This window comes from Protopterus annectens, chromosome 1.part0 (assembly GCF_019279795.1).
Source record: "Protopterus annectens isolate FY-2018-M chromosome 1.part0, PAN1.0, whole genome shotgun sequence".
Taxonomy (NCBI): domain Eukaryota; kingdom Metazoa; phylum Chordata; order Ceratodontiformes; family Protopteridae; genus Protopterus; species Protopterus annectens.
In genome coordinates, this window is record NC_056725.1 from 1,140,424,549 (window position 1) to 1,140,441,028 (window position 16,480).

General features: G+C 39.9%; 1 protein-coding gene across 4 annotated transcripts in view; it reads left to right on the forward strand.

Moving 5' to 3' along the window:
- USP45 (ubiquitin specific peptidase 45) overlaps positions 1-16,480 on the forward strand; it is a 2,611,314-nt gene that overhangs the window by 1,192,575 nt on the left and 1,402,259 nt on the right. The gene's annotated exons all lie outside the window — the stretch shown is intronic.

Here is a 16,480-nt window from a genome sequence, read left to right on the forward strand (position 1 = left end):
TCAAAAAGCAGTTTAAGCCCCAGCTTTAGTGCAAGACATGGTAGTAAACTGGAGGAAAAAAATCAAATGTGCTGAGAGCTGATTAAAATAAAGCTTTAAACATCTATACAGTGAATAAATGTGCAATCATAAAGCATCAGAAGGATTATGTTAACTCAAATGATAAAAGGCTGGAAGAAATTAAAGAAGCTTTAAACATCTATTCAGATGAACTGATAAAACTGCAAAAAACAGAGGTTGAAAAGAATAAAAGGTTAGCTGAGTATAAAACTGCTCAGGAAGATCTCATTCAAAAAGTAGTAAAGTTAGAGGAGAGAGTACACAGGGAAAACCTGAGATTTTCCTGCTGTTCCAGATAAACTGGAAGGAATAGACTATATTAATTTTATGAAAGCAGAAATAAGCAACTAGACTGGTATTCCATGGCAGGATTTGTTAATTGAAAGGGCATATTATGTGTATGCTCCAAACTTGGCCATGAGACAACAGCCAAGACCCTTGTTAGTAAAGATGCAATCATACAGAAAGAGTTGATCCTGACAAAACTGTGGCCGAAGGGCAGTATTAGAGACAGTAGTGTGTTTGTGGAAAATGATGCTTCTCTTCAGAATATTTATTTTCTGGAAGATCAAAGTAATTATTTGATGCAGAACAGGCTAAGGAGGAAATACAAAAGTTTGTCTAACAAAAAGTGAGCCAAAAACAGATGGGGACTCTGCTTCTCACTATTTTGATGATAATATCACTCAGAGATACTTTGCTAGTGAAACTTTTTCCAGTGATCCAAGGGAAAATACTTGAGAGGCAGGAAAAAAAGCACAGGAGTTGACTAGAAGAATTGGGAGCACCTTGAACCTGGAGTCTGAGGTTAGGAGATGGAGATGAACAAGAAAAAGAACAGCAATACTGAAATTAGTGAATAAATGTGCAATCATAGAGCATCAGTCACATTTGTTAAATATGGCTTTACAAGAAAAAAAAGGAATGATTGGACTTTTGTTGACTTTGTTAAACATGTTGGGGGCTGAAAAGCGTATATCCCTCTTCATGTCATTAATGTTTGGAAGGACACTAAAAGGAAAGGAAAAAAGGAACTGTAAGTAAAACAATTTTTGTTAACATTATTTGTATAAAAAGTTAATGATATAAATTGCATGGTATACAATAAAGCATTTTCAGTTATTGTTTGAGATAAAGATACTAAAGTAAACAAGTGCCTTTTTTCTTTCTTTTTAGTTTTAGGAAATGTAGGCATTACAGTGTAAAAAGGGAAGAAAGGCTGGGCAAAATCATGTTTAAGTTAATATGCTGTCATCTTGTGTTGTTGAGATGGGAGATGGGTTGTAAAAGTGCACAGATTATAATATATGTAGAGTTGATATAATCTGTCTTACTTTTGCAACACGTTTTTGGTGTAACCAAGCAAATAAGAGAACACTAAATGTAATGAAAAGTTTTCATTTAACAAATAAATGTTAAGTGTGAGTTGAGAAATCTGCAGCCAAGGGCAGCTGCACATTTTGTTTTTATGTTTCCATGATGACAAGCTGACTACAGGGGTAGTAGGCAGTAAAAGCCAAATAATTTTGTTAAGGTTACTTTCTGAAAGCATACAAACTATAGTTTCACATCTGGGAGGGGAATAAAGACAAGACGAGCAGACAGCAATTAGTGTAAGTAAGGGCACAGGCTGTACCATGCATCTTAGTATAGATAACTTTCATTTGTAGGTTAGGTAATCCCTGTTTGAGCAGCTGTCAGTTTGGGACAAGTTTCAATCACAATGGGTAAACTTCATTATTTGAAGATGTACATAGTTTTGCATTTGTTTTAAGTTAATAGATTATGGGGTGTCCTGATGGTGTGTGTTGCTTTTTGTTTGAGGGTTTTCATTAAAATAAAAAGTCTTGCAAAATGTGACATGGGTTCAAATGGAGATGAGAAGAAATAGCTGTATAAAAGAACAGTTTGCCAAGCATTACTGAGTGCATGTAACACAAAAGCTGGAAGTGGACATTTAAAAAATCTGTTATATGTAATAGACATAATTGCTTGTCATGAGTACACTCTGCATATTATTTTGGAACATTAATGGCCTCAAGTATAGACAAAAAGGAAAGAGTATATAATTAAAGAAACACAGAGTGCAAATAGCAATGCTATATGCAACCCATTTGGAAAAATGTTTGTTTGTTTGTGTCTTTCGGCTTTTCCCGGTTAGGGGTCGCCACAGCAGAACTCTGGTCCGCTAATGATTGGTAGTGGATTTTTACGTACCAGGTTACCAGCCCTGATGCACAACCTTCAACGAAGGCATGCCCCATTCACGTATGCCTCCACACAGAAGACGCTCTAGCTGAGAATCAAATGGGATAACGTCTTGCTATGAGGCGACAACTCTACCACAGTGAACATGTGAATTTGATAAAGCAAGTACTTCAGAAGAGATATTAGCAGAGTATGAGGGACAAAGTAAGAAACTTTTGAGAGAAATAATCAGCTTTCAGCAGGAAATGTTAGTTAGAGGTGTGATTGGAACTTGATTTGCAACAGTGAGGATATATATGGGGACCTAGAAGGGAAATATAACAAAACAGGGTAGATATCTGAAGAATGTTTTGAAAATATTTGGTATGGACAATGTGAAATCCATAATAGGAACTCAGAGGATTTACATATTATTCCTCAAGATACAATAACTGGGCTAGATTAGACAAAAGCTATTATTCACAGAAATGTACACTTAGTTGAAAGCTTCGACACATAACCAATAACTATTTCAAATAATGCACCATTAACAACTAATATAAAAGTGCAGGGTAATAAAGTAAAAAATGAGACGATGATAGTGCCTCACCTATCTGTTAAAAAGAAAGGAATTTAAGGAATGGGTAGAGGAAATTTTGTGAGAGTTATTAGGGAAGATAGAAATTGCTTCAGAAGTTATAGCTAGTGAGTCGGATAAAATGAAAGTGTAGTTTAAAATAAGGTAGAAATAAAAAATATGGTTAAGAAGTAATAATTATTTAGAGGGCTGACAAAGATTAAAGTGTTGTAGAATATGGGGAATCTCTCAGAAAAAGAAGAGGCACAACTACAGAGTGCTACAGAAAAAATAAGGGAGTATCTGGATAATATGCATGAGTTTAGAAAGATAGCTGTTAAGCAACTGATTTTTGATAACTCTAGAACACAAAAGCACAATGACTTAGGCAGCAAAAGGTAGAAAGGGTTGTTGACAAACCTAGGGAGCCTATAACAAGAGGAATAGCCAGATATCCTGTAGAAGTATTAGAGATATTTCAGAAATATTGTGAAAATTTGCATAAAGCAGAGATGCTGATGAAATCATGAAAGAGCACAAACTGAAATGTTTATGAAATGCTTAAGTATGCCAGTGTTAGAGGCAGATGAGGCTCAACAATTAACAGTTAAGATAGGAAGAGATGAGATAATAATAGTGGCATACAGTCAGTCTACGGAAGAGTCTCCAGGAATATGTGGTATTCCTGTGGAAGTTTGAAAGTAGGGGGCAGGAAGGTGTTAAAGGTGTGGAAGGTTTTAGCAGTATTATAAAAGGAGAGGAAGCACTAGCATCCTAGAAGAAAGCTGGTGGCTGTAATTCCTAAAGACTGTAAACACCCATCAGAACCAGCTTCACAGACCCTTTTCAATTTTAATCCATGATTATAAAGTGTTTATCTATAATGGCTAAAATAATGGCTAAGGTGATACCAGAATTGATAGATATGGAACAATGTGGTTTTATGGAGGGGAGGCAAACATTTGACAACATTAATAGAACAATGATGATCCAAAAGAAAGCAGGGCATAGGAAAATATTGCTGCTGTTGGTGGGTTTTGATGCACAGAAAGCATTTGACAGAGTAACCTGGGATTTTATGATTAGGGCAATGAAGGCATTTGCATTCCCTGATACAATAATAGGTTTCTTAGGAGGACATATGAGGAATCAGAGGCAAAAATAAGATTAGAGAGGGTTCCTTTCTGCGAAGTTGTGTCTGGACAGAGGAATCCGGCAGTGGTGTCCTCTTATCCCTTTGTTTGATATATATTTAGAGCCATTAGCAAAGAAAATAAAAAACTCAGAAATTCAAGGATATAATTGGTATGGTAATCTACAAAAGTTACTTCTGCTTGCAGACGATCTTATTTTGTACCTGATAAAACCAGAAAAAGACATCTCACTGTTGTGGAACATCTTGTGACAGTTTCAAGTTTCTCTTTTGGATATAGCTATGAACTGTGTACCCACACATGCATTGGTCCTGCAATAACCATATTTATGGAGACATGATAAAATGAAGTACTTATGAGTATGGGTTAAAACGGATTCTGTTATGGCAGCTAAAGGATATGTGGAAAAAGACTAAAAAGATGATACAAAAACAGAGAAAAGGTTTATATACAGGTCATGCATATTTGTATTAACCAGTGGAGAAGCTGTGGACCAGTAATTATGAGTCTGAGTTAAATGACTTTATCTAGGAGAGTTAGAGGGTAATGGTCAAGTGGGGTGAGTTGATCCTTCCCACAAAACAAGGTGGTTTATGATTACCTGTTTTGAACGGGTGTGTTAGAGCTACATAATTAAGACTCCTATACATAACGCAAGCAGAAAGCTATAATTCAAAGTGGAAACAGATGATGATAAAATTGGAGAAATTCAAAAAATTAAGTAGAGTGGGATTTTGGATGCAAATTCTTAAGGAGAATAACAGTCATACAGAATATTATATTAATAAAGCAGCATAAAGTATTCTTATAACTAAGCTAACACGAGAATTGAGAAAAGAGATTTTGCCAATAGTGATTACTACAATTAGGGTTACATAGACTAGGCAAGAGGGGTCTGGAATTTATTGAAGAAAACTGGCAAAGGAACTAAGGTATCAGGCGCAAATAACTAGAGACAGAAAGGTAATCGAATGAGAAGAGGCCAAGAAGATATTTGGATTGCAGGCTAGAGACTGCCTTCCCTAACAGGAATTGATATCAGAATATAGACAGAGAGAAAGGAATAGGGGAATATTAAGTGAATAATCTGCTCTGGTAGAATTTTTTAGTTTAATCTAGAATAGAAACTGCTGTCTAAACAGGATAATTAGTAGGGCATATAAAATATTGCATAATATATAGAAGAATCAATCAGAGGAGGTTAGAAAAGATTGGGAAAAGAGATTTGATAAGTAACGCACAAGGAAGCCATGGGAGGTTATATGTATGGTTACCAAGTTTGCAGTAAAGTCTGGTTGATTTAGGATTTTTCAAAACTGGAAACCAAGAAAGTAGCACCAAAGCAAATCTTTATTCAGCACAAATAAGCGCTTTTGTCTGGTGAGCGTCACCAAACTTCTTCAGACAAAGTAAACCATACAACATTGAAGTTATATACCCACCAAAATAGACTCAAGTAATCAATTTAAAAGAACACATTGCAGTCAATTAAATGTTTTAAATGATTAATTGTTTTAAACAGTCACAACCCTAAAAAGAAAGAAAACTTTTTTAATAGACAAGGAAACAAGTAAATACATTCCATTCAGTCATATTCAAAGTGTATAGAAGACAGCAACACATAAGAACAAGTTAAAAAATATATAATGAATAAAACACTTTCTAAAAATGTATAATTATTTCAGAAAAAATACATGAAATATATCCACATAATATATATACTATATTTGGGGAAATGTAACAGTCTTGTCCCTTATGGGGAGGGGGGTGTTTTTATCACCATTGATGTAAAGGATCTTTTCAGCTGCATACCACATAGTACGGGGTTGGATTGGTTCTCTGATTTTTTTTTTTTTACATACCAATTTGGGTATTGAACAGAGCCATATCAACACTTATACTCAGCTTATGGAAATAGTTTTAGAAAACAATTTTATATATTTTGAGGGCCACCACTTTAAACAACTTGAAGGTGTAGCAATGGGGTCGGCTTGCTGCCCCCTTTTTGCTAACATAGTGATGGCCTGGTGGGAGAAACATTTCCTTTTTTGTTCCCCTTTTTTTGAACACATTCCCTTATATCTGCATTACCTTGATGACCTGTTTGTGGCACAGACAGGACCCCAGGAAGATATTCCTGTATTTATAGATTATCTCAACCAAAGTACAAACCTTCTTAAATTTACTTATATGATTGAAGAAGTAAAGATTTCCTATTTGGATGTACTGATTACTAAAATTAGTGATGGATACATTAAGTCAACAATTTTAGGAAGCTCACCTATTCAAACAGCATGCTTCATTATTCTAGCAATCATCCTAGGCATGTTAAGTGGGGGGTTATCAAGGGTCATTTTGTTAAAGCTGCTCGGATGGTCTCCCAGTTCAATGATTTTTTTTGGAAGAATGTGAATTTATGAGCAACATGTTTCTTGATAGGGGGTACCCTAGTCTAATATACAATGTAAAACGGGAGGTTATTAATAAATAAAGTAATGGTTTATATGTCCCAATGCTGGGAATTCCTGATATGTCTACAAATGGGCAACCTTTATTACCCCTTAATACTAATAACCCTGGCATAAATGATGGGGATGATATAGTTATAAATGGTGAATGTTCAATAGGTGCTGGAAATTCTCAAGAGATTATATGTCCTTTTGTCAATACATATTCCAGTGATAGCTTTCTTGTGCAGGATATTAAGAAAAATTTGGTTATTCTTATGCAGGAACAGGCTATGTATGATACCTTTGGGGATCATCTCAATTTTGTATTTCGGAAAGGTATGAATTTTAAGACTTCACTAGAAAAGTCCCCTAGTCATTGAGGCTAAGGGGAGCATGGCACCTTGTGGCATGTGCCACCAATGTAAGCATATTTTGAAAACATCTAGTATTAGAATAGATGATAAAAAATTGTGGTAAAGGGAAAATATAACTGCTAAGCTTATGTAGTAGTTTATTGCCACAGTTTGTTGCCAGTGTCCAGCTTTTTATTTTGGGAAGACCCAATGCAAGCTTGTACAACGTATTTATGAACATCTTTATGAAATTCGACAGCAAGATGCAAAAAAATGCATTATATAGACATTTAAGGATGATTTTAAATTTTTAGCAATTCAACAGGTGAAGTGTGAAGTTGGGGGGGACCTTGGAAATTGCATCTTGAAGAGAAGGAAGCCTGGTGGCAAGTATTTTTAAATGCTTATTCCCCACCAGGACTTAATGATGCAATATCCATTTCTAGGTGGCTTAAATTAAAAGTCTTTGATAGATGAAAGTAAGCAATTGTTTATTAAATGTATATAATAATAAGGTTTTAGTATATATATTATGTGGATATATTTAATGTATTTTTCCAGCTTTGAGTGTTGCTTTTTGGACTGTTTGGTTGGTCGTATTATTTGTTTTTCCTGATTTAGGATTTTTGCTTGGGATTGTTTGCTTAGGCATCTTTATACCCCGAGCAGAGTCCATAGAACTCTGGCAAATGTTGAAGGAGTGATGGGGAAGAGAGGTAACTGGGAACATATGATCTGATATTGTTAATCCTCATTCATTCCTTACGTATGGGTATCGGTTCCGAGCTCGGAACCAAGCCAGCCATTTTCCAAGCTCGCGTCAGCTTCAAACTCTTAAGCTAAACTCTTACCCACAACCCACCTCTCCCTGTTACCTCCAATTTCGTTTGCCGCGTTGCCATCCGGTCGTGTCAAGCTACTTCTCTTGAGCTAAGTACAGTCAGTTGTTGTTTAATTGCTTTACAAAACACATTTCTGTCAGAAAAGTTGATATTTTATTGTCTCTTGCCCTATCGCATCTAGCATTTATAATTTCCTCAGGTTTTTTTCTGTCCTTTACTTACCCTGTTTTACCACAAGTTAATTTCTCCTTATCATCATTGGTAATCCCTTTCCTTTTCTTTTTCATACCTTCGGGTACTCTCTTTTACTATTGTTGGTACTTTTCTATTTGTTAATATGGCAGATAAAAAGGGTAGTCCGGGGTTTAAGCGGTGTTCTGATTGTGGACGCAAACTGCCTACTTCTGATGCACACTCTTTATGTGTTTATTGTTTGGGAGCTTCCTATTTATCTGTTGAGCCACCTTGTACTATATGTAAAATAAGCTAATATTGAAGGGACTTCTAAAATCTCCCTTTTCAGAGGCTATTTCTGGGTCAGAGGTCTCAACCCCTCTTAAAACCCATAAGAAAATGGATGTTTTTACTAAGGCTAAATCCTTGCCTTCATTTCCCGCTGGGGACTCTCACCAACCAAAATCTAAAAAGGCTAAAATTTTGGCTCTGGAGCTCTCTCAGTCAGCCCTAGTGCTTTCGGTGTCCAGACCTTCGGCTCCATTAGTGATTTCGGCTCTGTCCTCTCCTGCAGCCTTCTTCATTTCGGCACCGAGGGGCTCCTCGGTTTAGACCTTTACCACTGTATTGGCACAAACCATTCAGTCGGTGCAGACCTTGACCACGTCGGCTCTGAGATCTTCCTCGGAACCGAGGCCTTTATTACTGACTCCAGTTCTGTTGGTTCCAGTTTCGGCACCAATCCCTGTGTCAGTGCAGACAATGACATCAGCACCGATGACTTCTTTGATGCAGACTACAGCATTTCAGTCTTTCTCGGCATCATTGTCCTCAGTGCGATCAGATGAGATGGGCACCGAGTCTGCCTCTTTTGTGGACAGGCCTGTTTCTCCCTCAGTCTCTGTGATGTCCACTAGAAGTCTTTCTCAACATGATGTGTTGTGTCTTGTAGACCAGGCATTCTTGGCCAGAGGTATTCCACCCCCAAGGAACTATCCTTCCTTGGGAGGTGATCACCCATCGCCAAAGACACCTTCTTATTCTCCTCCTTCATTTCCTTTGAAGTCCATGGATATAGTGCAGTCTTCCCCTTCTGCGGTTCCCATTATGGATCTCACTAAGGAACCACAGTTGCCTTCGTGGCAGGAAAGTTTAGCTGTGACCCAGGATGTCAGCTGTGATACGCATAGCTTGCTGCTCCACAGCCATCCAGGGACTCCGAGTCGGCAGGCTGAGCCACTTAGGGGAGGAGTGCCCCCTGTCCTTGACATACACTCCTCTCCGAGTGGACAAGCCTTCCAACTGATGGAGAAGGCTTTCGCTGCTGCTGGCGATACCGGACTGTCTATACCTCTGCCCTCCTCTGGTACACTGGTTTCAGAAGTCGCACCTAGCGGGCACCGGGTGCAAGGGCCTCAGGACATATTCCTTCAGGAATCCCCTTTTCCGTTGTCTTCCCCAGCTTCTCCCGCTGAGGAGGTCCACTGGAAAAGTTTGTGTAAGAGGAAGCACATGGACTCCACAGAGGAGTCTCTCACCGAAGACACAGATTTCGATGAGGGGAAAGGATCCCCTCGGTCACCCTCTGAGATATCATTTGGCGATATCCTTGAAATCCTGAAACAGAGAGGTGACTGGCAGCCCTCTAATCCAACCCCTGAGGAATCTGTGTTCCTGCAGGCTTTTTGCGCCCGGACCCCTACCTGCTGGGTTACTCCACCTGCCGATGAACTTGTCAAATTCATCGTGCAGCGTGCTTGGAAGGCCCCTGATACTGTTGAAGCTATTCCCCGGAGGCCAGATAAGATCTTGTCCCCTCCTGCTTCAGATCCCCATTGGTCCAAAGGTCTTCCTGTAGATGCTTTGGTGGTGGCGGCCATAACTAAAAAGGATCTGGCAGAAGAAGAAAGCCAGACTGAGCATCCACCTAACAGAGAGTCCCGGGCTCTGGACAGAATAGGGAAGCGCATTTTTGCTTCAGCGACCTTTGCTATCAGGTTCCTGAATTATATGGCACATTTTACCAGGCTTCAAAGGGATCTGGTTTCTGAGCTCTCTGAAACCTTGGCTGGTGCAGTGTCTGATGAGGTCTGTGACAAAGTGGCCTCTCAGCTGGCCACCATTGAATCTATATCTAACTCCTTTAGGCAATTGATATCTCACGCATCAAAAGGAGCAGCTAGAGCGGCGGGTTCAGCTGCGGTCTTGAGACGACACACCAAGATGTGCTTGTGCAACTTCATGGAACCCTTTAAGTCTTCCTTTCTTAATGCCCCCATTGAGCCCTCCTCATTGTTTGGGCCCAAAGTTAAAAGCACACTGGCCAGATGTGAACAAGACAGTAAGACCCTTTTTGCCGTAGGTGTCCGTTATTCTTCCCCTCAATGTGCTTTCTCCTGAAACCAAAAGAGTGGGAAGATATGGCTCAAGAAATCTCAGGGTCCTTTCCGTGACACACAGGCCGCGTTCTCCCCCAGAGGCAGAGGGGGAAACTCACAGGGAAGACTCTCCTTTCGGGGCAGAGGGGGACTGCGTAACCAGGGTTCCAGGGATTCTTTCCCTGGTCAGTTCTACCAGCGCTCCTGAAGAGCGGCCCAACTCCTTTCCTCTGGAGGTGGTTGGGGGACGTTTCTCCTTTTACACTTCTGCCTGGCTAACCATCACCACCAATTCTTGGGTACAAAGGATCATAACCAGAGGTTATCATATCCCCTTCGATCTTTGTCCCATCCCTTCAAAAAATCTTCCCTGATGTTCCACCCAGTCAAAGGGAAGAAGCAGCACTAGAGATAGAAAAGCTGCTAAGAAAAAGAGTCACCCAAATAGTCCCTCCAGACCAGATAGAATCCGGATTCTACTCAAGACTATTTTTGGTGCCAAAGAAAACCTGGGACTGGAGACCAATTTTAGATCTCAGTGTACTGAACAAGTTTGTAAGAGTACAAAAATTCCGGATGGTCACTAAAATTCCGGATGGTCACTATACAGTCTAGCCTCCCATTTTTGGAAAAAGACGATTGGATGTGCTCTATAGATCTTCAAGATGCGTACTACCACATAAAGGTGGACAGGCCATCAAGAAGATTTCTGCGCTTCCATGTGGGAGCCAGTCACTTCCAGTTCAGAGTACTGCTTCGGACTCTCTACAGCCCCCAAAGTGTTCACAAAGTGCATGGCAGTTGTCACAGCTCACTTGCAACTTCAAGGCTTCCAAGTGTTTCCGTACCTAGACAACTGGCTCATTTCCGCCCCCACCAGACATCTACTGGAAAAAGCCCTGGCATACTGTCTCCCCTTGCTGCCCAAAGGCTGGGCATAACCATAACCAGGCAGAAATCCAATCTCACCGCTTCTCAGTCGACAGAATTCATAGGGGTTATCTTGGACGCAAAAAATTGCAGAACTGCTATTCCAGAGCACAGAATTTTAAGGATAAAGCAACAGCTAATTCCAATCCTTTCAAAGGAAAGCTCCAGGGCTCACTCGGTTCTACAGCTGTTGGGTTCCATGGCAGCCTCCATCACCATTGTTCCCCTGGCCAGGTTTCACATGAGGCTTATACAATGGCTACTGCTCACCCAATGGTATCCTTTTCAGCATCCTCTTTCAGCCATGATTCGAGTAACCCACAGGTGCAAACAGAATTTAAATTGGTGGATGACGCACAATCTCTCTCAATGGTCTTGCCCCTTCTCCCCCCAGCAACCCAAGGCCACAGTGACCACGGATGCCTCCCTGATGGGGTGGGGGGGGGCTATGTCAGGGACAGACAGTCCAAGACACTTGGTCCCAACCGAAGGCCCATCTGCATATAAATGTTCTATAGCTGAGGGCAGTGCTTTTGGCGTTGCAAGCATTCCATCCCCTACTACCATCTGGGACAATTGTAATTCAATCAGACAACATGGCGTTGGTCTGGTACATCAACAAGCAAGGTGGAACCAAATCTTACCCCCTTTGTCGAGAGGCCATGAGGATATGGCAATGGGCGATGGCTGTCACCCATTTTATTCTAGCAACGTACATTCCCGGGAGTTCCAGCATGATAGCAAACAGACTCAGCAGGTGCATTCTGCAACCTCACGAGTGGTCCCTGAATCCCTTGATAGCGGCGGAGATCTTCCACCACTGGGGCTGTCCTTGCTGCAACATCTTTGCATCCCCGACCAACTACAAATGCAGCAACTACTTCGCCCTGATTCCTCCTCTGAGACAGTCACCCAGGGACGCTCTAGTCCACGATTGGCCCTCGGGTCTTCTCTATGCATTTCCGCCTTTTCTTCTCATTCCCCAGTTTCTGAAGAAAGCTCGGTGGTTGAAGAGCAAGGTAATCCTCATAGCACCATATTGGCCACAACAGATTTGGTTCCCATTCCTTTGGCCTCACCTACTAGATTGACCATGGATTCTCCATCCAATCCCGGAGTTGATCTCACACCCACAGAACCTGATTCATTCCAACCTGAACAGCCTGAAGTTAACGGCTTGGCTACTCCAATTCCTTTGATTGCCAGGCAGAATGATCTTTCTTTACCAGTGTGTGATAGTCTCATTGCTTCTCATAAGTCTTCCACTAGAATTACTTATCTGAGTAAGTGGAAAAGATTTACCTGTTGGCTGAAAGATAAAGTAGACCCCTTTTCAGCACCAGTGTCGATAATACTAGACTATCTGGCTGACCTGTTTCAATCGGGTCTATAGGCCTCTACTATTAGAGTTCATTTGGCTGCAATTTCTAATTTTCATGAGGGTGTCCAAGATTCCTCTCTTATGTCCCATAAATTGTGCAAGACCTTCATAAAAGGTGTGAATCATCTGAAGCCACCTTTTAGAGAACCTATTCAACCATGGGATTTATCATTAGTTCTACAAGCCCTCACAATGGCACCTTTTGAACCAGCCTCTTCTTGCGACCTCAAGTATTTGTCATGGAAAACCTTGTTTTTGGTTGCTATTACTTCTGCCAGACGTATTTCTGAACTTCAAGCTTTATGTATCAAGAGTCCATACTTGATTTTTCATAGAGATAGAGTGTCTCTGAGAACTAATCCATCATTTCTGCCTAAAGTGATCTCTGAAATGTCCATTAATCAAACCATTGAATTGCCAGTTTTCTTTCCCAACCAATCAAACAGTGGAGAGTATTGCCTACATACCCTTGATATACACAGGCAAATCCATTTTTACCTAAACAGGACTAAATCCTTTCTTAAGTCTGACCAGTTATTTTTGGCCTTTTCTTGACCTAGATTAGGATCAACTGTTGCTAAGGTCACATTAGCTAGATGGTTGAAGGACTGTGTGACCTTTATTTATACACAACGTAATATCTCATTGCCTACTACCATGAAAGCTCATTCAACAAGGTCGGTGGCAACTTCTGCTGCCTTCCATGCCAGAGCTTCTTTACATGACATCTGTGCAGCTGCAACTTGGGCTACGCCTCATACCTTCATCACTCATTACAAATTGTATTTGGCCTCCAGGGGAAGAGCATCTTTTGGTTCTATGGTGCTCAGGAATGTCCTTCCATGAGAGCCTCCCAGGAATAGAGGTAGCTGGGGACTCTGTCCCATATGTAAGGAATGAACGAGGATTAACAATATCAGATAAAGAAGTTATGACTTACCATAATGTTCCATCTGTATTGTTGATCCTCGTTCAGTCATTATGACCCTCCCTCCTTCCCTCCTCCTGAGGTTTCTAGTGGATCTCACCATCCAGTTCTCTTAGGTTATTTGACCAGAGGTAGCCTCTACCTTCTTTGACTTGCAAACTCAATCTGAGGTAACAGGGAGAGGGGGATTGTGGGTAAGAGTTTAGCTCGAGAGTTTGAAGCTGACACGAGCTTGGAACCGATACCCATACATAATGACTGAAGGGAGGATCAACAATACAGTTGGAACATTATGGTAAGACATAAGTTCTTTTTTTGTGAGTGTAATGAGTTGGCAGACTTCACAAATTTACTGCAAGAGTACTCTGTCAGAAATATTGGGTGAGCAAATGGATGTAACTAAGGAAATAATTTTTTTTTAACTGGGATACAAGATATGAATTGCCTAGACATAGTAAGGCATTGCCAAGTTTAATTCTAGTGGCTGCCAAAAAAGCAATTACTAGAAAATGGAAATAAAAGTTTAAATCAGTTATATTTGAAGTATTGAATATTGTAACAAAGATAAAAGAACTTGAAGTGGGAAGTTTAGAAAAGAGTTGGAGCAATGGAAATTGTTGGAAAAGTACATAGTACATGCAGAGTAATGTTTTGGAAAATTTACATTTAAGTGAAGGCAGGAATTGAGCATTTTATGTAATGTTGGATTGATGATTGTACAGAAAAAAACATGGGATGTATGTTTGTAAACAGGAATATCTTAATATGCATTGTTTACTTTTATAAATGTATGTTTGCCCATGTTTTAAGTGATACTTCGGTAGAAATATTAAAAAAAGAGAGGAGATAAATTTAAAAAAGCAAAAAGGAAGCTGTTTTCTCACAAAATAGGAGCAGTTGTCCTAAATCAGTGGCTACACCTGCAGATGATACCTATTTTAAATTTATGGTTAACTCTATATGAGTTTCCACGTACGCAAATTGCTTTATGTTCTTATTAGTATGATCCCGGATGTTTTACATGGACAATTTGGAGTCTCTTAGCCTGATATGCCTCAAAAACACTTCTCAAGGTAAGTGCTATGTATTCTATGTTATGTCTGTAAGCATAAACTGTCACAATGCCTAGCTGTAATAAGTCCCATTTGTCCAAGAAAAGGAGGTTTTCCTTTTGTTGTGTTTCTAGGAGCACATTTCACAGAAAATGGGAAACCTTCACTCTTACTATCTAGCAGCAATGTCGCCAATAAGATGCATGTATCAGTCATTGCATCTTCTCTCTCTCTCTGTCTGTCTCTCCCTCTCCCAGACTGTGTCTTGTCCTTCCTTCCTTCCTTCCTTCCAGTGGGTGGTTAAGCAGATCTTCAAAAGAGTGTTGCTTGAAAGAGGTGCTGCACTTTAAGCCTCTAGAAAACCAGTGCTTTTCCCATGAGACCTTAATTTTATGATTAAAAAAGTCATTGTACCTTTTTTGAGCTTCGTTGGGGTAGTGACTTTGATTAGAAGAAAATCTGAACTGCCAGATGTTATATGTTAAGAGCCCTGTACAGTCTTTGATAAATACAAAATGAGTCTATAATTAACCCTTTGAGTAGGAAGATTACTGGCAGTAAAGTCTTCCACTTTGCATCTTTTCATTTTAAGTATTCTGATGTACATAAGGGTGACACATGAATATGTGGTCTTTTTTGTGTGTGTGTTTGTTTGAGAATTGCATTTTTTTATCATGACGTTTGTGGCAAATCTTGTGAATCTTAGCCCTGTCATACATGTCCAATGGGGTGCACACCGACCAAGAATGGGAATTTGAGACTTTTAACAAGAGCCACATGTGGTAGTACAGAAGAAGGTAACCAGATATCCCATCCACTGCCGAGGAACCCTTTGAAGTTCACCTGATATGATGAACAGGTTCATAAGTGTATATTAGACTAATGACCGCAGTGGTCTTTATACTCCTAACCAAGTACCTAAAATGTATTATGCAAGTTTATGTGCCTTTGAGGTTATTTTAAGGCATATGTGTAAGGTAGTACAAGATTTATAAGCATATATATAAAGCAGGGCAAGATATATAGGCAATGCACTCTACTTGGGCTGCCCTGTCTCCTGGTGGGTGAGATAAACATACAGTGCAATGAAAAAGTGTTTGCCCCCTTCCTGATTTCTTATTTTTTTGCATGTTTGTCACACTTAAATGTTTCAGATCATCAAATAAATTTAAATATTAGACAAAGATAACCCAAGTAAACACAAAATGCAGTTTTTAAGTGATGATTTTATTTATTAAGGAAAAAAAAACTATCCAAACCTACATGGCCCTATGTGAAAAAGTAATTGCCCCCCTTGTTAAATCATGAAGCAACTGTGGTTAATCACATTTTTGGAAAAGCTGAGTTCAATTTCACTAGCCACACCCAGGCCTAATTACTGCCAGACCTGTTGAATCAAGTGATTACTTAAATAGAAACTGTCATACAAGGTGAAGTAGGCCAAAATATCCCAAAAAGGAAGACATCATGCAGAGATCTAAAGAAATTCATGCCACGATCTAAAGAAATTCTGGAACATATGAGAAACAAAGTAATTAACATCTATCAGTTTGGAAAAGGTTACAAAGCCATTTCTAAAGCTTTGGTACTCCAGCGAACCACTGTGAAGAGGCATTATCCACAAATGGAGAAAACATGGAACAGTATTGAACCTTCCCAGGAGTGGCCAGCCTACAAAAATTACCCCAGGAGCACAGTGACAACTCATCCAAGAGGTCGCAAAAAGAACCCAGAACAACATCTAAAGAACTGCAGGCCTTACTTGCTTCAGTTAAGGTCAGTGTTCATGACTCAACCATAAGAAAGAGACTGGGCAAAAATGGAATGCATGGCAGAGTTCCAAGGTGAAAACCACTGCTAACCAAAAAGAACATAAAGGCTCGTCTCAGTTTTGCCAAAAAACATCCTGATGATCCCCAAGACTTTTGGGAAAATATTCTGTGGACTGACGAAGCAAAAGTTGAACTTTTTGGGAGGTGTGCAGCCTGTTACATCTGGCGTAAAAGTAACACAG